The 25,190-nt window shown below is 35.3% G+C and overlaps 1 pseudogene across 1 annotated transcript in view; it reads right to left on the bottom strand.

Annotated features, from left to right (window-relative positions):
* Positions 1 to 5,830, bottom strand: part of LOC308435931 (olfactory receptor 5M8-like) — a 50,617-nt pseudogene extending 44,787 nt beyond the window's left edge. The window contains exon 1 of the transcript in view: positions 4,957 to 5,830. The product of the transcript in view is annotated as an olfactory receptor 5M8-like (transcript). The remainder of the gene's footprint in view (positions 1 to 4,956) is intronic.
* Between the last annotated feature and the right edge of the window lie 19,360 nt (positions 5,831 to 25,190).

Here is a 25,190-nt window from a genome sequence, read left to right on the forward strand (position 1 = left end):
GAACATGGGAGACCTTTCCATTTTCTGAGATCTTCCTAGATTTTCTTCTTTAGAGGTTTGAAGTTCTTGTCATACAGGTCCTTCACTTGCTTAGTTAGAGTCAAGCCAAGGTATTTCATAGTTTTTGTGACTATTGTGAAGTGTATATTTTCCCTAATTTCTTTCTCCACATGTTAGTCCTTTGAGTAGAGGAAGGGTACTGATTTGTTTGAGTGAATTTTATATCCAACCACTTTGCTGAACTTGTTTATTAGCTGTAGGAGTTCTCTGGTGGAATTTGTGGGGTCGCTTAAGTACACTATCATGTCATCAGCAAATAGTGATGTTTTTCACTTCTTCCTTTCCAATTTGTATCCCTTTGATTTCCTTTTGCTGTGTAATTTCTCTGGCCAGGACTTTCAGTACTATGTTGAATAGGTAGGGGGAGAGTGGGTAGTCTTGTCTAGTCCCTGATTGTAGTGGGATTTCTTCAAGTTTCTCACCATTAAGTTTGATATTGGCTGTTGGTTTGCTGTATATTGCCTTTATTATGTTTAGGTATGGGCCTTGAATTCCTGTTCTTTCTAAGACTTTTAAAATGAAGGGGTGTTGAATTTTGTCAAATGCTTTCTCAGCATCTAGTGAGATAACCATGTGATTTTGATCTTTGAGTTTATTTATATGGTGGATTACATTAATGGATTTCTGTATATTAAACAATCCCTACATCCCAGGGATAAAGCCTACATGATCATGATGAATGATTGTTTTGATGTGTTCTTGGATTTGGTTTGCAAGGATTTTGTTGAGTATTTTTGCATCAATGTTCATAAGTGAGATTGGTCTGAAGTTCTCTTTCCTTGTAGGGTCTTTGTGTGGTTTAGGAACGAGGGTTATTGCAGCTTCAAAAAAATGAGTTAGGTAGTATTCCATTTGATTCTAATTTGTGGATTAGTTTGGAGAGTATTGGTATTATGTCATCAATAAATGTCTGATAAAATTCTGCACTGAACCCATCTGGACCTGGGCTTTTTTTGGTTGGGAGGCTTTTGATTACTGCTTCTATTTCTTTAGGTGTTATGGGATTATTTAGATGGTTTACCTGATCCTGGTTTCACTTTAGTATCTGGTATCTGTCTAGGAATTCATCCCTTTCTGCCTGATTTTCCAGCTTTGTTGAGAATAGGCTTTTGTAGTAGGATCTGATGATTTCTTTAATTTCCTCAGTTTCAGTAGTTATTTCTCCACTTTCCTTTCTAATTTTGTTAATTTGGATACTCTCTCTTGCTCTTGAGTTAGTCTGGCTAAGGGTTTATCAATCTTGTTAATTTTTTCAAATAACCAGCTCTTGGTTTTGTTGATTCTTTGAATGGTTCTTTTTGTTTCTATTTCATCTATTTCTGCCCTATGTTTGATTATTTCTTGTCATCTACTCCTCTTGGGTGTATCTGCTTCCTTTTGTTCTAGAGCTTTCAGCTTTGCTGTCAAGTTGCTGGTGTATTTTCTCTCCAGTTTCTTTTTGGAAGCACTCATAGCTATGAGTTTTCCTCTCAGTACTGCTTTCATTGCATCCCATAGGATTGGGTATGTTGTGTTTTCATTTTCTTTCAATTCTAGAAAATACTTAATTTCTTTCTTTATTTCTTCTTTGACCCTTCTGTTGTATAATAGAACATTGTTTAGACTATTCTCTTTTAAGAAGTCTTTATATGTGTATTCATTTTATAATTAAATCATTTGTTTGCATGCTATCTAGTGCATTAAGTTCTTTCTCTATTTTGTATGTTAGCTCTCTGTTAGATAAAGTGTTGGTAAAAAAAATCTTTTTCCATCTGGTAGGCTGCTGTATTGTCCTTGGTTGTAGATAAGCTTTGCAGCTCTAATCATTGATCTTAGTGTATGTACTAACATGTTCCTTTCAGAAAGAGTTTTACTGTGCCAGTAACTTCTAGTCTATTGCCTAATTTCCCTTTTATCAAGTTCAGTTTACCTAGTTTTACGTTGAGGTCTTTGGAGTTGAGTCTTTTTGCAGAAGATAAATATAGATTCATGTGTTTTTTTCCACATGCAGCCCTCAAGGTGTTTTTTTTTTTTTTTTTTTTTTTTTTTTTTTTTCAGACCCAATTGTTGACTATCTGATTTTATTCCAGTGTTGTATATATCTATCTCTTTTATCAGAAATCAGGTGGCCATAGGTATAAACACTTTTGTCTGAGTCATCAGTTTGATTAACAGATCTAGTTTGTGCCAATAGCTTTTAATTACTATATCTCAGTAGTACAAATTGAAATCTTAGATGATATTATTTTTCTTTTGCTCAGGCCTGTTTAGTTATCCTGGGTTTTCTGTTTTTCTATATGAAGCTAAAATATTGTCCTAACAAGATCTGTGAAGAATTTTGTGGGCATGCTGGGGGAGATTTTATTGAATCTGTAGCTTTCTTCTGGTAGTATGGCCGTTTTTACTGTAATAATCTTGATACTGTAGGAACATCAGCAAGGTTTAGGGTTATGTTAGGGTAAGGACTATGGTTAGGGTTCGGGTTAAGGTTAGTGTTAGGGTTTTCATCTTCTGATATTTTTTTAATTATTTCTTTAAGGCCTTGATGTTTCATCATGCAACACTTTCATTTGCTTAGTTACAGTTAACCCCAAGATAGTTTATATTATTTGAAACTATTGTAAAAGGCTTAGTTTTTCTGATTTCTCTCTTACTCCAACTGGGTTGTGTATATAAGTAGCCTACTCAGTGTTGTGAGTTTATATTTCATTCAACTACTTTTCTGAAAGTATCTATAAATACTTCCTGGCGAATATTTTAGGGTCAGGTATGTACGCTAGCATATTAATTACATACAATAGAACTTTGATTTTGTCATTTTCTAGTTAAACCATTTTGATATATTTTATTTGTCTTATTGTTCTATTTAAGACACTATATTGAGTATGTTTGCAGCCAACCTTTTCTTGTTCTAAACTTTAGTAGATTACATTGTATTTGTCTGTATTTAAGTTGATGTTGGTTATGGGCTTTTATTGTCTTAAGCTCTTTTCTTCTTCATTTTTTTGTATCACTAATTTCTCCAGAATGTTTATCATAATGGGGTGTTGAATTTTGTCAAAGGCCTTTCCTGCACTTAATGTGATAATCATATTTTTTTCTTTCAATTTCCCTTATATTTGAATTTATTGACTGGCATATGGTGAATTTTCCTGCATTTTATAAATGGAGTCTACTGGATCATATAGAAAAGTCTTTCTGATGTGTTCTCAGATTGAATTTAAAAAAAATTATATTTTAAAATCTTTACATTTATCTTTGTTTTGCAAAATAAAGTCATTTAAAAAAAAAGAAATGCAATGATAAAAAAATTATATTTAGAAATTTTGCATTTATGTTCAAAAGGGAAATGGGTCTGTTATTCTCTTTCATTGTTGGGTCCTTACATGGCTTGTTAATGTAGCCTTATAAAATTAATTGGGCAAGATTTCTGCTTTCTTATTCTTTGAAATAATTTGAAAATTCTTCTTCAAAGGTCTGATATATTTCTTCTCTACAGTCATCTGGCCTAGGCTTTTTGTGGTTGAGAAATATTAAAGCCTGCTTTTGTTTTACCAGTGGTTATAAGCATATTTAAATCACTTTTCTGATCTTTGCTGACTTTGAGAAGTATCCATGAATATGATTGTTTATTTCTCTCAGATTTTCCTATTTTGTGGAGTCCAGATTTTATAAGTAAATTTTAATTATTTTCTGGAATTACACCAGGTTTTTCAACAGAAACTATGAAAGCTAGAAGATCCTGGATTGACATTGTTCAGATTGCAAGAGAACACAGGTGCCAGACCAGATTACTATATCCAGAAAAACTCTCAATTACCAAAAATGGAGAAACCAAGATATTCCAGGACAAAAGCAAATTTATACAATATCTGTCCACAAATTTAGCACTACAAAGCATAATTGATGGAAAAAATTCATCACAAAGAGGGAAACTTCACACTAAGAAGATCAAGAAACTAATCTTTTTGCAACAAACACCAAAAAAGAAAATCACATAAATATGATTCTACCTCTAACAACAAAAATAGCAGGAAACAACAATAACTATTCCTTAATATCTTTTAACATCAGTGAACTCAATTCCCCAATAAAAAGCTATAAACTATCTGACTGCATACACAAACATGATCTAGCATTTTGTTGCATCAGGAAATTTATCTTAGCAACAAAGACAGGCACTACTTCAGAGATAAAAGATTGAGAAAAATATTTCAAAGCAAATGGTCTCAAGAAACAAGTTGGAGGAGCTATCCTAATATCGAATGAAATAGATTTTCAACTAAAAGTAATCAAAAAAGACAAGGGCACCCACAATCATAAAATAAACTCTACTAAAAGTCAAAGCATATATTGCACCACACACAGTAATAGTGGGAGACTTCAATACCACGCTCTCATCAGTGGACAGATGATAGAAGCAGAAAATGAACAGAGACACTGTAAAACTAATAGAAGTTATGAACCAAATGGATTTAACAGACATCTGTAAAATATTCCAACCTAAAACAAAAGAATATACCTTCCTCTCAGCACCTCACGGCACCTTCTCCAAAACTAAACATATAGTCAGTCACAAAACAGGCCTCAACACATACAAGAACATCACATAATCCCATGAATCCTATCAGATCACCATACACTAAGGCTGGTCTTCAATAACAACAAAGACACAAAAAGCCTATATACACATGGAAACTAAGAAATACTCTATTAAACGATAGCATGGTCAAAGAAGAAATAAAGAAAGTAATTAAAGATTTTCTAGAATTTAATAAAAATGAAAACACAACATACCCAAACTTATGGGTTGCAATGAAAGCAGTGCTAAGAGGAAAACTCATAGCCTTGATAGAAAAAATGGGTAGAAAAAAAAAATGAATCTCTTCAGAAAAATACATTGTGTGTGTGTGTGACAATTCTTTGCTTATTGCTTCTTTCACATCTTTGCTCATCGGGCTATAAATCATGGGGTTCAACATGGGAATGACAGTGATATATAATATAGCCACCATTTTGCCTTGTTCGACAGATTCTCTGGATGTTGGTCTGAGATAAATGAAAAAAAGAGTTGCATAGAATACATGGATAGCTGTCAAATGGAGCCACAGATTGAGAAAGCTTTGCGATTGCCTTCCATAGAGCTAATCCTCAGAATAGCAGGAAAGATATATAGGTAGGAAGTGAGAATGATGAAGAGGGAGAAGGAGAGGTAAAATCCAGCTACAGCAAACATGGAAGTTTCTTTGTGTTAAGTGTCAGAACAAGCCAGCATAATCAGTGATGGATCAGCACAATAGAAGTGACTGATTTCATTGTGGCCACAAAAAGTCACGTTGTAAGTCCACATGGTCTCCATCAGACAAGAGAGTGCCCCAAACACATAAGGCACTCTGATTAGAGATGTGTATACCCACTGGGACATCTTGTTACCATAAAGCAGAGGGTTGCAGATGGCCATGTATTGATCAAAGGCCATCAGAGTCAGGATGTAGATTTCAACATTGGACTAAGAAAGTAGGATTGGAATAGTTTTCCTCTCTGAAAGGAGAATCTGGAGCATCCTTGGAGACACACTGGAAAAGAAGCACATATCCACAAAGGATAAGTGGTTCAAGAAATTGTACATGGGTGTGTGGAGCCTGGCATTGATCTTGATAATCAGGATCATACCCAGGTTCCCTGCCACTGTGACCACATATACCACCAGAAATAAATAGAATTTGAAGCTCAACATGGCTGTTAAGTCCTAAAAAATGAACTCAGTCACAGAGGTAAAGTTTTTTGTCATGATAGACTACAAAGAAAAAGAAAAATTTTAGTTGCAATAGACAAGCCAAAAAGAGGGCAAAAGTTTAAAAATATTTTGTTAGAATTGCCCCATTGCATTTTTTGCCTTTCTCTATCACCTTTTAGTGTATTAGTAGACTTGAGCTTAATGTTTTTAAACATTAACAAATGGACATTGGTATCTGAGTCTCCACCTACTTGAGACTCTAGTCTTTTAAATTTTGTTTGTATTTTCTTTTGAAACAGAAACATTATTAATCTAATTTAGAATTCTTACTAATCTCAATTTCTTGTATTTTACTTTTAAACCGAATGTGTCCTTGTTATATGTTGGAACATCTATGTGGTATATGCCCAGGAGTGGAATAGCTGAGTTATCAGGTAGTACTATATACAGTTTTCTGATGAACCAGGAGACTAATTTCCAAATTGGTTGTAGCAGTTTACAACACCACCAACAGTGGAAGAGTCTTTCTCTTTTTCTATATAGTCTCCAGCATCTGCTGTCACCTGAGTATTTTTATCTTAGTCATTTTAACTGGTGTGAAGTGGAATCTCAGAGTTGTTTTGATTTGCATTTCCCTGATAATTATGGAAGTTGAGCATTTCTTTAGGTGCTTCTCAGCCATTCCATGTCCCTTAGCTGAGAATATTTTTTAGCTCTGTACCACATTTTTATAGGATTATTTTATTCTCTATAGTCTAGCTTTCTGATTACTGTACCAGATTACTTCTTAAGTTCATTTGCTTGGGGTAACTTTTTCTATTCTTTTACCCAGAAGTGATATATATCCATGAAGTTAAAGAATATTTTTTGGATAGTGCAGGAAGATGGATCCTCTTTTCTCATCCATTATACTAGGCTATGGCTTTTTACTGGGGAATTGTGACCACTGATGTTGAGATAGAGCAATGAGCAATATTTATCTATTCCTGTTATTTTTGGAGTGTATATGTTTTATCTCTTTTGATTTCTTGGTATGTATTTATTTATTACTTGTGTTTTCTTGGGTGTGGTTAGGTTTTTCATTTTAGAAACCAGGTGACATTTTAATGGGTCTGCATCTACATGTGTCTTTTTTTCCCCCACAACTTTAAAATATTTTTGTTTTGTATGATTATTTGTTTGATATTAGGTGGCAAAGGGACTTTTCAGGTTCCGTCTATTTGGCATTCATTCTGTATGGTTCTGTACTGTGGTAGGTATCTCTTTCGTTAGGTTAGAAATTTTTTTATGCCTTTGACTTAACTTGATTCCTTTCTTCTCATCCTCTTCCTCCTCCTCCTTCTTCTTCTCCTCCTTTTCTTCCACCTCTTCCTCCTTATCTTCCTTTTTCTCTTCTTCTACCTTTCTTTCCTACCCCTCCACTTTTTCTTTCTATTATTCACAGATTTGGTCTTTTAAGTGTCCCAGATTTACTAGATGATTTGTGCCAGCATTTTTTAGACTCATTTTCTTTGACTGAGTTATCTTTTTTTTTTCTATGCTGTCCTCATTATCTGATATTTCCCCATCTCCCGTATTCTTTATATTGGATATATTTTCTATGACTTTGACCTGGATTTCTTCTTAATTGACTTCTGTTGTTCATAGATTTGGTTATCTCACAGTGCTCCAGATTTACTAGACGTTTTCTGGGAGAATTTTTTTTTATTTTGCATGTGTGTCTTCAATCTTCAATGCGTTGCACTTTCTTTCTTCTATCTCTTATATTCTGTAAGTAAAACATGCCTCTGTGGTTCCTGTTGAATTTCCAAATTTTTTATTTCCAGATTTTTTTCAGTTTAGGATTAATTGATTCATGGTATTTTCACATTCTGGTCCCAAAATCTATTAGTTATTTCATTAGACTGGTTTTTGTTTTAGGGAAGATTGTATTAATAGTTGCTGATATCTGGTCTTGTCTTTTTTCAGTGCCTATTTTTTTCTTGGTTTCTGTTTTCCTTCCTGGTCATTAAAAGAGTCTAGCTGCTGTGTTTTGCTTGATAGGAATTTTTCTGGTGTCATGATAGGTGTGATCTGGGAAATGTCAGGTAAAATATCATTATAGGTATTGGAATCTGATACTTAGAAATGAGGATGTGCTTAGGAGTCTTGATAGAATCCATAGGAGGAAAGAAATGAGGGTTTTCTATTAAGATTGTATTAATTCCCTTTAATTAAGACAGATTATGAGGAACAGAAGTGGCTGTTGGTGTGCTATAGAACTGGGGATTAGATTAAATCATTGGACTGGGAAGAATGGAGGAGAGAAAAAGATTCCCTGTCCAGCATGGCCTGTAAATTCTCCGGGATAATTTGTTTAAATTACGGGTTGGGATAAAACAATGAGTTGGAGCAAGAAAGATTAGAGGGGAAGATCTGTGTATAGATGTGGATGTTTGTTACCTGACAAAACTCCAGCTCTTGGGATGCAGGGTGACAGCAAGTAAATGCTCATGAGAATTACATGTAAAGTAATATATGACTAAAATCTTTAAGGTAAATTAATTTATTATCATACACAACACTATTTGATATGCCAGTGGCAATCCCATTTTTACAAGATGCTTTTAATAATCATAGTCGAGGAATATTGGAAGAGATTTCTAAATTCACATTTCATCAAATTTTATGAGTGTCAATTTATATTTCTTCTCAAAACCTCTCTATTTCTTTTGTCCATTCTGTCATATTCTGAAATAGTCATTTCAGGAGAACATGTAAGTTTGAGATTTCTGACTGGAACATATGGCACAGTGAACTTCAGAGTGGGGAAAGAGGTAGGCAGACACTGGCATCTTTTTTTTAATGTCACTAAGTGGAGTGCTCTGAGACAGAAACGTTCTTTCTCCATGCATCTAAAGCTGTGCTGGTACGGTCATCTCATTAAAGCCCCACTTTGTATCTTCTTTCATCTCGTCTCTAGATGATTTCTGCCTTCCACCTGACACTCAGAAGAAACCACCCAAGTTTCCTTTCACCTGAAGCTTTGCCTCAGGCTCTGTTTCCTAGGGGGAAAAATAACTGGGCCAAGTAGCTGGTCCTTGAGTTTTTGAAAGATTTGAAATAACATTTTTTTCCTTCTAATGTATGTTATATAATGCTTTAATTAATAAATCAGAGAGGCTTAATTTCTATTGAGTCAGAAGGAAATAGAATATGCTAATCTACAATTGAAGTTCAATTACTGAACTTCAACAATGATCACCACCCAGGAAGATGAATTTAAGTACAATTAGCTGATATCACTTTCTAGTATTGGAAAAAGCATATGTGACTATATTGCATGTGACTCTGAAACTGTACATTTTGTGTTTTTCTTTACTTAGCTTGTTTTTTTTTTCATTATAGATGTGCATAAGAGTGACCACTAGTAACCACATGACAGAGTCTGCCTTGAAATATTCTCTGCCAATGCTATTGATCCAAGACTCTTCATTTTAGTTTCAGGTAAATTATTGAAAGAACAAAATAGCAGTCACATTCTTTGCCAAAGTACCACGAGAATGGTCTCTAGGTCTATATTCTTTTCCTCTAAAACCTTCTGAGCTATAGGCTCACATTCAAATTTTTCTAAGCATCATTGCCTTCCATGCTTCTACTAAAGATGGCCCATTGAGTTGTTTTTAAATTGTGCACTTTTCTAGTCCAAAGATCTCAGGTAGTGCCACTGCCTAATGAACAAGCATTCATAGATGAGCCTACTTGGGTCATTCGTATTCAAACCACCACATCTAATTCAATAATGTCATACCTCCTACAACAAGGCCACATTTCCTAATCTTTCCAAAAACAATTCCACCAACTGGGAACCAAGTCTTGTAATATATGAGCTTATGAGGTAGGGAGCATTCTGCTTTGAACCACCATGGGTACAAAACTTATTCAAAACCAGTCATTTTTGTTGATGCAGTCATATTTTTGGTATTATACACTCTCATTCTGACAAGTGCCCCATGCCAATCCATAACAAACTCTGTTAGTCTTCTCTACTAACCTTTGTATATCTTCTGTGAATTCATTCAACAGAGATAATGAGAGCTGGAAAGTCCAAGAAAACATAAAATGAGTTCTTGACCATATAAAAATAGAAATGCAAAGAACTGTTAGTCATTCGATCAGATTTCTCACTACATATCACTTTAAAACTTTAAAGCTTGCTACAACAAAAAGAAATTCTAGAGAGTTTAATTAGAAATTTAGAGCACTGACTCATAATGTTTCTAATTTATTTCAAAGCTTAGATGTATACAAAAATCTTACAAATGTGTCTTTAAAAGAAAGAAATTCTAGAGAGTTTCTGTTCATTTGCTGGGTACATTTTATAGTCTTAAATCCCACCCCTCTTCCTTCAAGGAACTAGTCAACAAGCATCCAAAGTACTGGCAACTAAACAAGTTTTTACTCCATTGCCTGTGATGATGCTAAAACATACAACATTTTACCTTTGGCCATTTCCTAAGAACCAGTTACTCTTCTGGATACCTGTTACATTTCTGTTATACATAGTTGAGAATGGCATTTATTCTTTGGGGCTTTATGGGAAATGGAAAAGATGAAATTCAACCCTTCACCTTCTTTATACTGGTTTACATAGACTTTCTCAAAGCAGATTTTAAAACTGATTTTTCCAATTGTTCCAGTCTATATCACTAGTATTCTTCATAGGGCTCTGGGCATGAAATGTCAGCTGGTAATAAAGTTTCTCTTTGCCTGGCTTTATCCTTCTGTATGCATCTCCCTAGAATTAAAAGGGGGGAGAACTGGCCAAATGCCATCTCAATTTCATCTCACTTTATTATTTCCCAGAGAGCAAACTAGATAACATTTTAACTCCCAGTAAGGAAACTAATTTATGCAGATCTAAAACCGAATGCAAATGATTCAAGGCCACCAAATGAGAAAAGGCTTTAAAGGCAATTTTGAAATCCAGGTTTGAACACTTTTTTTTCTTCTTTCTTCCTTTTATGTGTGTCAGATCTGGAAGCTTTCATCCACTGAACACTTTTCCATTTCTTTACTGTCTTTTGTTGTCTTTCACTTGATTTCATTCCATTGGTTCAAGGTCATCACTGGAGTTATTCTATAGCACCTAACCTAATGTGCTTATGTGTGGTCATTACTACCAGCTTGATGGACTTTATTTCCTACTCCCTTGTTTATAAGTTATTCTTCCTTGTGTTTTTGGCATGGATGCAATATTTTTATTGGAGCTGGACCTTACATGTCCCAGGCAACTGCTTTAGAAAATTATATTGGCAGGTAAATACTTTTGGAAAAATATTTGATGTTGAAGCCCACTTTAAAGTTTTGTAGTATGTATTTGGAACACATTTCAGTCTCTGGATAATTAATCCCTACTTCTAAGGTGTGATTTTCTGAAGTTTTTACCAAATAATCTGACTGATCACTGATGTTTGCATTTCCTAGCTAATTATTTGAGCAACTCTTGACTGCTGTGAACTTTGTTGTTGCTATTGTTGTTGTTGTTTTTGTTGTTGTTGTTGATGATGATGATGATGATGATGATGACATACTACTTTATGGAATTTGGTGCTAAACTCTCTGGAGTTTTACCTTGCACACAAACATGCAATATAATTTTAAATAACATCCTACTGACAATTTCTAAGTCTGTATTTCTACAAAACCCCTTCTTTCCAAAACTGTTTTCTACTCTCAGTCCCTCTAGTCTCCCTGAATGCTGATGTACATCCATCTTTTCTACTTCTCTGAGGTTACAGTTTAGATACAGCAACCTGGGAAGAAACTAAAGCATATATAAGGTCAAATAGCACTTCTTTCTGTTTTTTTATAAATTTTAATATGCATTACTTTATTAGCTATTTTTGTATAATTATGACCAAAATACCTGAGTAATTTAAGAATATATTTTTGTTTGTAGCTTTAGCCCATCATGCGTGGAAGAGATATTGGAGCAGTTTAGTTCATTAAGGAAGAAGCATATTACAGAGGCTGTTCGTAACACTGTAGACCAGAAAACAGATGGGGCAGTGCATAGGTATAACATAGCCTTAAGAATTCACCTGCAATGATCCACTTCCACTCACTAGAATTGGCCTCCTAATTTTTCTAGAATACTCGAGAATATCTCCACAAACTGGCATTAGAATATTCAAAACATGAATTTTTAGGGGGCATTCGAAATTTAAATTAACAGTTAGTCACTGTTCAGTGTCTGAGAATATTTATTTCCCATGGTATATGCAGCTATTTACAATATAAGATATGAAGTCCAGCACTTGTTCATGTCTCAGATCAGTCAAAGTCAGTTCTGTGCTTTTGATACTTTCATAGCTTATCCTTGAATAAAGCACTGTCTGTCTGGTATGAAGAAATGGCTCGATTAAAAAGTGTCTGCTGCTCTTCCAAAAAACCCACATTTGGTTCCCATTGCTCAAATATGATAATTTCCAAACACTTTTTAACTCCAGCTCTAGGGAATTTGATGTCTTTCTTTCTTTTTTCTTTTTCTTCTCACTTTCAGGCACTTGCATATAACACACACACACAGACACACACACACACACACACACACACACACACACACACACACACACACACTGTCTCAGTAAGTATTCTGCTGCTGTGAAGAGACACCATGATTATTACAATGGTTATAAAAAAATTATTTAACTTGGAATGCTCCTAGTTCAGAGACTTAGTCCATTATAGTCATGGCAGTGAGCATGGTGGAACACAGGCAGACAGGATGCCAGAGAAGGAACTTAGAGCTGTAAATCCAGATCCATACACAGTAGGAAGATACACTTGGCCTGGCCTGATCATTTAAAACGTCAAAGCCTACCTTCAGTGACATTCCAATATATAAGCCTGTGTGGGTCATTCTTATTCATAGCACTACACACACTAAACAACTTTTCAAATCTTTATTAAAATTGAGTATCTGTATAGTGCTCATAGTTCATATCACACACAGCCTTCCCTTCAAAGCACAGGAAATCTGAGGAAGAGGGAGAAAAAGAAAACATTCTAAGAGCAAGACATTGGGGGAATCAGAAAGAACAGTTTCTGGACATGACAAGGTCTGTTGCACTCATGCAACCACAGCATCTGTAGTTATCTACAATAATGCCCACACAAGATCAAGCCAGTCAGCAGTGCAGCATGCAAAGAAAGGAGACACTGAATGCCCACCCTCGGATGAACTGATAGTTTATGGTTACTAGGGGAGAGAGACAGTCAAAGAAAGAGAGAGAGAGAGAGAGAGAGAGAGAAGAGAGAGAGAGAGAGAGAGAGAGAGAGAGAGAGAGAGAGACAGAGAGAGACAGAGAGAGACAGAGAGAGACAGAGAGAGAGAGAGAGAGTCACTGGAACGTTCCCCATGCTCTAGGGCCTGCCTGCTTGCACACGCCTATGCATGTATGTACATAGCAACTACATTCTGTATACTTTTTCTCTCATTTTTAAAAAATGAACATGGAGATAGATGGAAGATAATAGAGGAGGACATAGTAAGAGCTGGAACAGGGCTAGAGAGATGGCTCAGTGGTTAAGAGCACTGACTGCTCATCCAGAGGTCCTGAGCTCAATTCTTAGCAACCACATGGTGGCTCCCAACCATCTTTAATGGGATCTGATGACGTGTTTGAAAGCAGCTACAGTGTAATCACATACATAAGACAAATAAATTAACCTGAAAATTGTTGGAGTTGATATGATCAATATATAGCATATATACATAAAAAATTCTCGACAAATGCATTTTCAATGTGACAGTTTAAAAAATAAAAGCACCAACATATGTGGATATACACATACAATCCTTCCATTGTCATATGTGGCTTGCCTTAGCCACTTTCTCAAGGGCATCTTGGGAGATGCACTCTCTTTCTTACTCCACAAGGTATGAATACAGAACAGGGCTTGGTTGTTCTTAAGCAAGAAACCAGCTTAAGGTTCCTGGAAATGACATTCTTTGAGGTCTCTAGCCAAAATACTTCCACAGATGCCTCTAGAGTTTAATTCCTCAATTCACTGAGACTACTAGGGCAAATGAGGTTATGTTATCAGAGACATATGATGACCTCTTTATCGCAAATGTCTCTGACTTTTTTTTTTTTACAAGTTGCTTGCTCCCTTATTCTAATGATTTTTCTTTTTTCTACATTTTGCTACCTGATAATAATTCACACCTGTACACATTTACTTTCTTTTATTTCTACCATAAGGCTGCATATACCAGAGGAAACAGAACTCCTTTTGCATGTAAGAAGTCACACAAGAATTACCTCTTAAGGGAATAAAAAAGGTTGAATGTACCTCTCATTTTTCTGTTAAGATTCTTTGTTAAGGTTTCTGGAAATGACATTCTTTGAGGTCTCTAGCTGAAATACTTCCACAGATGCCTCTAGCGTTTAGAATAAGATGTGAATTAAACAGGAATTCTTCTAGCACAAATAACTGAAAACTTTTTAACCTCAATTTATTTTCTTATTAAAAATTATATATGATATTTTTGTGTGTGAATTTTTTTTTATAAATGTAACAATAAAAGGAAACCTCTTGGCCTTTTTTTTTCCTTTGCTATTTGTTGGGTTTCTTGCTACGTTCCCCTGGGAAGACTACTTAGTAAAGCTGGTATGCCTGTGTACCAGTATATTTGTCAGAATAGGTTAGAGTAATGGAGTATCAACAAGCAACCCTCAGATCACAGTGGTTATATATGTGAGACTGATTTCTTCCTGAGGTTATGCATTTAGCACAGATCAGAAGATGAGGGAGGTGTTCTTTCCCCCACATTCCACTCTGGGATTTGGTCTTATTCTATCTGTCAGGGACTCAGTATGAAGCAGATGGCTTATTTAAATGACTGTAACTTAAGGAATGTTTCACAAATTGCCAGTTCACTAAGGTATCAGCAGAGGTTAGGGAACAACAAATGATACGGAAACACTGGCAGAGATGATGCCATCCTTCACCTGCTCCTCCTGGAGGAGGTTGTTTTGATGCTGAAGCTGGGAAAGGATGCTGGGAAATGAAGCACAGACTTTGTAGTACCTCATGAGAAATGAAGTACCTCAGACTGAAAGTAGTGTATGCCCACTGAGCTCACACTTTATTGGCTAGAGCTTATCCCGTGTGCTGGAATACATATTTCTAACAAGTCCTATGGTCTTATGGAAATGTATTTCTAGTATGTAAGTGGCAGACTAAATTCCCCTTCAGGATTTATCACAGAAATGATGCTTTTGTTCAAATATGTTATCAACTTTGTGAACTTTTATCAGTTTTAAAAGTTAGGTGCCTTTAGCTGTCAAGTTATTATAATTTCTAATTTTGATCAGTATAATTTTTAAATTTTTGATTGGTGTCATAACTTATCCTGGCAGATAGGATTTGGGGAAATATTAATAATTAAACATTCTAAATGAAAGATTTCATGAACCAACTTTCTTTATATGTGATCAAAGTGACAACTTGTTGACAGATGACTGTTGCATGCCCTCCAATCTAGTGGATGTTTTTTTAAGGACAGAGCATATCACATCTTTCAATGTCAAGTGATAAGAGCTCAGTATTTGATTTTTAATTCATTAGCATATTACCCTAAAAAACTATGAGCTACATATTCTTCTGTCTGAAGAAATAAAGGTGATAAAAAAATGTTTTAGTCAAAATGAGTTAATTTTCACTGCCGTAACAAACAACCCCAAACGGTATCCTTGCTTTGGCTTTTCTCTATTTGTTTCATTTTCTGTTCATTCACAATGTGCTGGGAGTTTTTTTCTGTTTTCAGTACACAGACTTCATAGAGGGACTGATAGGCTCAGCTCATCACCACTGGGAATCAGAGACTCATGTGTAATACTTGTCTAACATCATGTATAATACTTGTGTAACAGGCTTGTGGAAAAGCAGGACCCTTGAATATGGGATTACACACTGTCTCTTACTATTTCCACTTAGGAGCTGTGTACCTTAAGTGCACTCAGATTAGGCTTGCAACTTTCAGAGTATTGATATGTTTGACATCTTGGAGCTTTTGAAACAGATCCCATGATATTTTTGTGGCCTTCCAATGTCCCGGGCACCGTTAATGGAATTCATCCTCCCTTCTGTTCCCTTCTATCTCTAGTTCTTCACCCTTCCATGGAGATCAGAGGAAAAAACTCAAGATTTCTACATGATGATCACATGGCTGGATCCTCTTGTGACCAGTCTCTGTGCTCAAGCTCTTTAGATTCTTAGTTACCATACTAGTCCAGTCATTAACATAAGATTACATATTAAGGAGTTAGTTTTGAATAACGAAACGACAATGATTACTATTTAGGAAATCTCAAGGATGTTAGGAGTTCTGTATCATAAAGCAGCAACAACAGCAAAACCACAGTTTGTTATTGAATCATACAAACTATTTTCATTTTTTCCTCTTTTCCTTATGAAAAGATGTTACTCATTTCATTTTTCAAACTATGACATCCACAGTTGTGATGAGCTCTTGCTTTCTTATCAAAAGTGACCTTTAGATTAGTGGAGAATAAGAAAAACTATTCTGTTGCCTTTGTTTATTTTTATTTTGTTTTGGATACTTCCTTTTTTTTTTTTCAATACAGATCAACAGTCATAGCCTCTATGGATTGTCTCTGCCTGAGTTATTTGCTTTAGCTTTTTGTGCAAGACGGGCTTGCTGGCATTCAGATTTCTCTGTGTTGTTTGAGAATGAATTTTCCCATTTCTTTTGCAGTAGAATTTGGCTGTACTAAGTCCATCATAATAATTTTTTATTTCAGCTGTAAATATTTTATTCCATCATGCTTCAGTCCGTAGATGCTTATACTAGTTTGTTGTTTATCATTCTTACCCCTATTCCTTTGTACATACGATCTTTTCTCTCTGCGGAGGTTGACTGAATACATGTCTAGCTTGATTACATGTACCTATTTCTTCCTGTTACACACACACACACGACGGGGGGAGAACTTGGTGCTCTTTCTGTTTCTTATGTTACTAATATAATGTTTGCCATGAATTGTCATATGTTTTACAAAATTATATTGTTACGACTTAGGTCTTATACTCCATTATTGCTTTCCTCTCTTATTCCTATTGGTTCATTTATCACACCTGTAAATTTGTCCTATAGTTTTTACATTTTCAGGTTTTTTTTTTACCATGCTGTTACTTTTCTCAATCTAATTCTTCCCTTCACTGTATCAGTTAATATGGAGAGTCCATATATCCTTCACTCTGTATTGCTTTAATTCAACCCTTTACAGTTTTCTTTCTTGGAATTTTTAGTTATGATACCTATACTTGCTGGTTGGTTTTCTTTCTTTCTTTATTAGAATATTCAACATTATATTGTCAATTATTTAACTTTTTCCTTGTGTGATTCTGACAACATTTGTGTTATAGATGATTCTTACTTTAATGATGACTTGTTTTGTTTTTTTTTTTTTTTTTTTTTTTATTTTTGTCTCATGGTATCCCTGTGATGTGTGTGTGTGTGTGTATTATAGGAAATAAGACCAGATATATGCCCCTTATGAGAGTCTTAATTTTTATGTGGTTATTGTTTGAACATTTGCAATGCTCTGATGCTCACAGAATTCATAATTTCTAATACTGTTTTGCCCAATATTCTTAACTCTTTCTGAGAGACTTCTGTGACTTTAAACTATGTTTTACTAATTTTTTGAGAAATTCACCCAATGCATTTTGATCATATTACCCACTAGTTCCCCAATTTCTCTCAGATTCTTCGCTCTAACCTTACACAAATTTGGCTTTGAATTTTTTTTAAACCATTAGGTCTAATGGTTTAGACCTAGTTTTAGACAACTAGTCTGAGGAGATGGTCCTGTCTTAGAGTGTTGTAAACTTACAAGGGGTCAAACTGTTAAATAAGATTTAGTCTTCCTCTCCCAGCAGCTGCAGAATGCCAATAACTCCTCAATAACACTCTGTGGTATTTGGCTACCACATGTTTCATTCTAAATTTTTTCTGGCTTTTGTAAGTCTTACCCCTGAGATCACACTGTTAAAAGTTCATGTGTGGAACTGCCCTGCTGTGTGTAGACAACACTGCTTTCTAGTAGTCATGCAACATCTCTGAATCTTAAAAATCTTTCTTCTCCTTCCTCTTCAAAAATTGCTGGACCTTAAAAGGAGCAGGGATTGTAATGATGATGTTCCACATGAAACTGAGCATTCCACACACTCTCATTCTTTTTGCGTTGAACATTTGTCGATCATAATGTTAATTATATCAACAGAAAAAAAAATTCTTTGGTGGAATTTATGAGATGCAGTAATCTATAGATATAATAATAAGTCATAAGTACTGGTAGTTGGTTAACAAATTAATTTTTTTAAAGCAAGAATTATTTTTTGTGTACAAGTGTAGCCATGTTTTTGTGCCAACAAATTGATTTTGTTTTATTCTAGGGCTGATGACATGTGGAGTCATGGGTTTTAGTCCCTAGTATCAACTGTATGTTTGTGTTTTGTCTTATAGTGTCAGCCATAACTTCAGTCAGAAGGTGGTTGATATCTGCCTTGACATTCACACAACTATTATACAGTGGGTCTATCTTCTCAGGCCAGATGTAATTTAGCTTGTCAAATTAACAGATGAGTGAGATTTTTCCCTCAAACTTTTTTATTGGAAATTCTCTGCATTTACCTTTCAGATATTATCCCTTTCCCACAATCCCATCCCCTCCCCCTCTCATTGCTTCTATGAAGGTGCTCCCTCTTCCAACCACCACTCCCACCTCAGCACCTTGCCATTCCCCTACACTGGGAAAAGGAGCCTTCACTGGACCAAGGGCCTCTTCTCCTCTTGATATCAGAAAATGCTGTCCTCTGCTGCATATGTACCTCAGGCCATGGGTCTTTCCACCATGTGAACTAATTGAGATGGATAGTTAATTTTATTCTGCAGAAGCATGCATAATATTATATGGCTATCATTAAGGATGAAACTTCAGGTGAGTACCAGGTTGAAATTTTTATACTTTATGACTCATAATTGGTATTTTTGACAGTGTTGTTTTATCATCAAGTTCTGGAAGAGGAACGGTAATGAAGAGTAATGGCAGTTATCTATAATGTTTGGGTTTCAATGGAGCCACTGACCAACAATTAAAGGGAAAGAACCTGACACTGGAGATTTTATATACTAGCATGTGTTGCCTAGTTAGGGTACTTCCTGCTCTCCATTGTAGGTCTTTGTATAAATTTAACAAAGTCTCTACAATGGTAATTTCATATATGAATAATTTTAAAGGCCTTTCTATGTTAGTCATCTGTCCCTGACAGCCATCCATCTCATATCCTGTATAACCATTCCTATTTCATTGTGTCTCACAATTTGGGATAAAATTCCCAATACTAAAATACTGATGACATTATAATTAGTTATAAAGGAAGGAAAAAAGACTCTGTAACAGTGACTCTCAAACTGTGGGTAGCGATCCCCGTTAGGGCTTAATGACACTTTCACAGTGGCTTCCTAAGACCATCAGAGAACTTTTCATTTTGATTCATAAAAGTAGCAAAATTAGAGTATGAAGTAGCAATGCAAGTAATTTTATGGTGGGTGTCATCACAACAAGAATACATTAGAATCATAATATTAGGAGTGCTGAGAACCACTGCTCTATAATTTTTTTAATTAAATCTCAGCAGTTCTTTGGTAATGTATCTGGGACTAAGTCCACCTCACATTGATTTAGACATATTCTTCACTTATTGAAGACTTGGTGCTTAGTCTAGAAATCCAGTCATTGAGAGGTAGTGAGTGATTTGATGTATTCAATTAATTATCTAAATATAGAATCATAATTTGATAGCATTATTGAAGGGTTATGGAGATTTCTGTGTATGGAACCCAGTTGTGATGAACAAAACCAAGGTTTTTAGGGGCTCTGAGACTTCCAAAACAACCCATTCTTACAATGTGAGACTCTAAAGATACAGAAATAGTTAAAGTCAGACTCAGGAATTTTCCAGTCATCCCGAGGCTTTGAGATCTTACCTGTGCCTGACAAATAAAAACAATGGCCCAGACTAATTCTCAGAAAAAGAAAAAAAAAAAAAAAAAAAAAAAAAAGAACCACAAAATACACTGGCTGATAGACACCTGGCCCTCTAAAAAGCCCTAGATAGGGTCCTGACACATTTCATAGGTAGCTCATGCTCTAATCACACAGTTCTGAGAAACAAAACAAGGAGTTTTAAAATATATAAGAAGGTTCTAAAAACGTAAAAACAAACTTTTAATGGACATGTCAGGCTATAATGACCAAGCTGAGTTAAGACAATACAAAAATGACTGCTTTAGGAACAGTTCCCCACTCCTCCCTGTACTGAATTCCAAGGATAATGCAATTGTAAACAACCTTACTCTCAAATTTTCTCCCCCCTTTCTTCCCCCCTTCCTCTCCTCTGTCTAAAACTTATACTGCTGACCAATGGTAAGATAGAATTTCATCCCCCTCACAAAAATGTATAAAAGATGTGTGCTTTTTGATTTTGGGATTGAGTCTCCTGCGAGGATGATAAACATCATGTAGATGGAATAAAACCCTCTTGTTATTACAGTGGTCTATTGTCTAATTGTGTTCTGTGGGTCGCGCTCCTGAGCTAAAACTCCTCCGGGTCTTACAACCATTGGAAACTTTTCCTTAAAGAGTATATTTTGTACCCCACCTTTTATGCTCTCTGCTTGTTAACCAATGCCCAAATAACCAGCCTGAATGTTTCCTTCGCTTTCTCAAAGCATTTGTCATAATAATGAAAAATTAATTAAATATACATGGTTGATATGATACCATCTCTGTCCTGCAACCTAATTCTTTCTTTAATACAACATTTTAATTTATTTTCTGGAAATTTAATCTTGCCAGAAGTATTTAAGTGATGACTTCTAAAACATTTGCATTTTATAACAAAAGAGGACATTTATATTTTTATTTATTTGTGATAGTGTAGAAAGTAAATATGAACAATTTTATTTTATATATCTCAATGTTCCTTGTGTACATACATGTTCTTGGAATATATATATATATATATATATATATATATATATATATATATATATATATGATATAATCTTTTATGTCAACAAAATTAAAATTAAGTATTAATTAATTTCAAAATTTCGTCATATATTTACAACCAAAAAGAGGACATAGGAATAGTCATTCATAAAAAATTTGTGTTGTTAAATTGTCTCAAGAGAAAATTTTTCATGATGGTATGTATCTCTCCATACATAGTATTTTTAAATACAATTCTTACAATTTGTTGATGAATTTTAAAAACAACTCATATTTTCAGGATTTTTAAGTGATTATTATTGTGGATTATAAGATTTCCCCATATTTTCTTTATTCTAACACATCTATAGCAAAGCATAAGAGCACGTAATATACAACAATAAGATATTTATAAAAATGAAATTGGTTATACTAATAACTTAGTTTTGTTCTGTTTTTCCTATTATTCAAGGTTAACAAAAGAGATATCACAGAAGTTTGCTTTTCAATTAGTTAAGAGAATGGCAAATTTCCAACAAAGATATGCATTAATATATCCAGCCATAGACATATTTTGCTTTCCTTTTGGAGGGTATCTTTGTCATAGTAGAAGATTTAAAACAGTTTTGTCCTATAAACATGACATCATTACTACTTCATTACTCATAGTTATGACCTTAACAAGAGCAATTGAAGAGTAAAAGGTTGTCAAAGGACACTGATTCCTTGCCCTAGGGATTTCCTCTGCAGGAAATCGCTCCCAGGAAATCCCACCCAGGAAATCCCACTTTCTTGAGATTTGAGTTCCCAAAATACCACAGAAGGTCCGGATGACCTCTGTGGAATGTTCCAACGCCCTAGGTGTGCCTGGGGGTGTACTGATAAAAAAATGTTTGATTCTTCCCCTTTGACTTTCCTCATTCCGCCTGTCCTCCCCCTCCTTTGTGATTTTTGCCTTTATAAGCCTGTTACAAGTTCAGGCCGGGGTCGAACTCCTCTACCCCTGCGTGGTGTATGAGTCTCGACCCCAGCATGCTGGCCTGAGATCTCACTCTTTCACTTTCAATAAACTTCCTCATGCGATTGCAGCAAGTCTGGTCTCGGTGCCTCGCTGGGTGCGCGCCTCTCCTGAGATTTGAGTGAGGGTCTCCCTTCGGAGGTCTTTCACAATCTAGTCAAAATTCCTAATGACATAGGGGAAGAGTACTTTTGGTCTCAACCCTTACTGAGAAGCTATGGCAGTTTGTAAGTGCTGGTAGAGGGGAAAATCATTCTGGCCTTGGGAATGTGCCCATTCTCTGGTAGCTGACCTCACACTTGTGTACAGATGGGCAACATCAATTGGACTCATTGCCTTATCAAAAATAAAAAATGATGTTGTGAAGGGCAACATGAAATGATGGTGGGAGAAGGTAATGGAAAATGGGAAGCAGACATTATCCTATTTCATTGTATAGCTATATGGTCTTATCAAGAATAAAGTAAAATTACTTCTAAAATATTGATTTAAGACATTTCCTATTAATCCATTAAATGTATTTTAAAATGTGATAAATGCTAAAATAGTAATGATCAATTTTAGTGTGCAGAACTATTTTTAAAGACCATCCAGAAATACTGTCCTAAAAAATTGTAGTAAATTATGAGCACAAATTACTTAATGTATTCAGAACCCACTATACAATCTCAAATTCTCCATATCATCTCAAAATATTGATTAGTTACATTGTTGATAACAAAATGTATTTTTAAAATCAAATGTCAGCTATGTGATTTCTTTGTTTGGAAACACTGAAATTGTCTGCTATTTTGATTTGATGCTATTTGATTCACATGCTTAATCAGTAAATCCATGTTGCCTCCCAGAAGCTAGAGTTTTCCAGATTTACAGTCTCTATGCTGACACAGAAATTACTGACAGTTTTTACCACTTGCCTTATAAAATTTGTTAAAGACTCATCGAACTTGACTTGCATTTATCTCAATTGATCGATTGCACTCACACCCTCAATTTTCACATTTGTTACAATACACACTGAAAAGAAAAATAGCTAAGAGTATAAATTAGCTCATATTTGCTCTAACTGAAAACATGAAAGGGAGTACATTAAAGCTAATCATCCTTCTATTACCTTGTCATTGCAGCATTTTTACGGATACATGATGTGAAATGAAAAACAGAAGCAGCTTTGGGAGCACGGTGCTGATGGAGTGGAGGAACGATCAGCATGTTTCCCCTGGTTGTTCATCTGTCATTTGGACTGTGTAAATTGGGTACCCAGGCATACACTTTATGCTCTTGAAGAGAAATGGGAAAACCTGGTGTAGTGGCTGGTTCTATGTCTCAATTTGACACAAGCTTGAGTCATCACAGAGAAAGGAACTTCCCTTGAGGAAATGCCTCCATTAGATCCAGCCTTAAGTATTTTTTCCCCAACTAGTGATCAAGGGTGGGAGGTCCCATTGTGGGTGGTGCCAACTCTGGGTTATATAAGAAAGCAAGTTGAGCAAACCAGGGAAACAAAAAATAAATAATATCCCTCCATGGTCTCTGTGTCATCTTCTGCTTCCTGACCTGCTTGAGTTTCAGTTCTGACTTCTTTTGTTGATGAAGAGCAATGTGGACAGTTTAAGCTGAATAAACCCCTTTCTCCCCAACTTGCTACTTGCCCCTGATGTTTTGTGCAGGAATAGAAACTCTGACTAGGACAAATTTGTACCAGGAGTGGGGTATTCCTGTAACAACCTGACCATGTTTGGACTGGGAAGTGTGGAAGGACTTTGGAACTTTGAGCTAAAAGAGCCATTGAGATGTTAATAGCTCTGTGGGAGTTTGGACAATGGTGTTGAATGCAAACCACGGAAGCCTGGCTTGTGAAATTTCAGAGAGAAGATTAAGGACTCTTATCAGGACTGTTGCTGTTTGGTTGTTTTGTTGTTTTGGTTTTCTGGGGCTGAAGAATCAGCTGTGATTAACAATATACCAGAACTATAAAGCAAAACCTTCTCATTGCTGGGACTATTGAGGCTGGTCAGCTGCAGATAGGAAATTAGTGGCAATTAAGCAGAGATCAGTATCATTAGGTGCTGTGAGCTCAAGTTGCAGTCTACCTTCCTTTGCTCTTACCTGCTGTCACAGCTTCTTTCTGGCACCCCAAGGAAACACTTCCATAAGCAGGTATTTTTGAGGGGCAAGGAACTTCTTTAGATCAGCGTTATAGCTTTTAAATGAATTGTAATTTTCACTTAATGGAACTAAGAGGTGGAAGTTTACTCTTAGTACCTGGTTTTTTGTTTCAATGGAACAGAATAGATCTTACTATAGTGGTGCTCATAGGGTTAGAAACCATGGCTGTTTTCCCAGCTTCAACCAGAATTCTCTCTCTCCAATTATGAAATTTTCTCTGCCAAGCAAATTATTCCATCACCTTCAAATTTAACTCTAGTAGTACATTCTAGACAAGTCAAAGTCTTGGTCAAAATACTACATGAATAGCACCTCTTCTGGTTCTTGTGAATAATCTTATTTCTCTCTAAAACCATATAATCATGATCTCCAATGGCTATATTTCTCTTGGTGATCTTATCTTTCAAACAGATTGGGCCACTGTGCTCTGCTTTCACTAGTTGTGGGTGTTTCTAAGACAGAATTCAAGTACTTCTATTTTCCAATAACAAAACAGTTGGAGTGAGAACTCCATAGTTAGGTTTATTGTAGCAAGGACCCCACTTACTCAGTACCAATTTCTGTCATATTTTTATTTATGCTGTGATAAAATGCCCAGGAAAAAGTGACTTAAAGGAGAAAGGTTTTATTTCAGCTCACAAATCTAAGTCTGTTGTTTCAGTGCAGTCAAGGTGATAAAAATGTAATCTCTAGTTACATCACATCTACAGTAAAAACCTGAAAGAAATAATTACATACGTGCTTACTGCTCAGCTCTTTTTAAATGTTCTTCAATTTTGATCCCAATCCCAGGTAATGATACTACCTGCCTTTAGGTTGGGTCTTTCCACATCAATTAACACAATCAAGAGAATCCTGCACAAACATACCTATAGCCAAACTTGATCTAGAAAATCTCTCACTCAGACTCTTCTTTCAGGTGAGTCTAAATTTTACCAAGTAACAAACCAAAACTAATCATCAATGGCTGCAATTAAGAAGAGAAATAATGATGGCTCATATAAGGGAGGCTGTGGTTGAAATGTTGAGGTTCAAACTAAAATACATTTGAATACATAGTAAAAAAATTTTTTTGCATGTTTGTTACTAGAAAAATAATATTTAACTTTAACTGGGAGTATAAAATCTAGTAATATTTCATTTAAATATTTTAAAA

This window comes from Micromys minutus, assembly GCF_963924665.1.
Source record: "Micromys minutus genome assembly, chromosome: 24".
Lineage (NCBI taxonomy): Eukaryota > Metazoa > Chordata > Mammalia > Rodentia > Muridae > Micromys > Micromys minutus.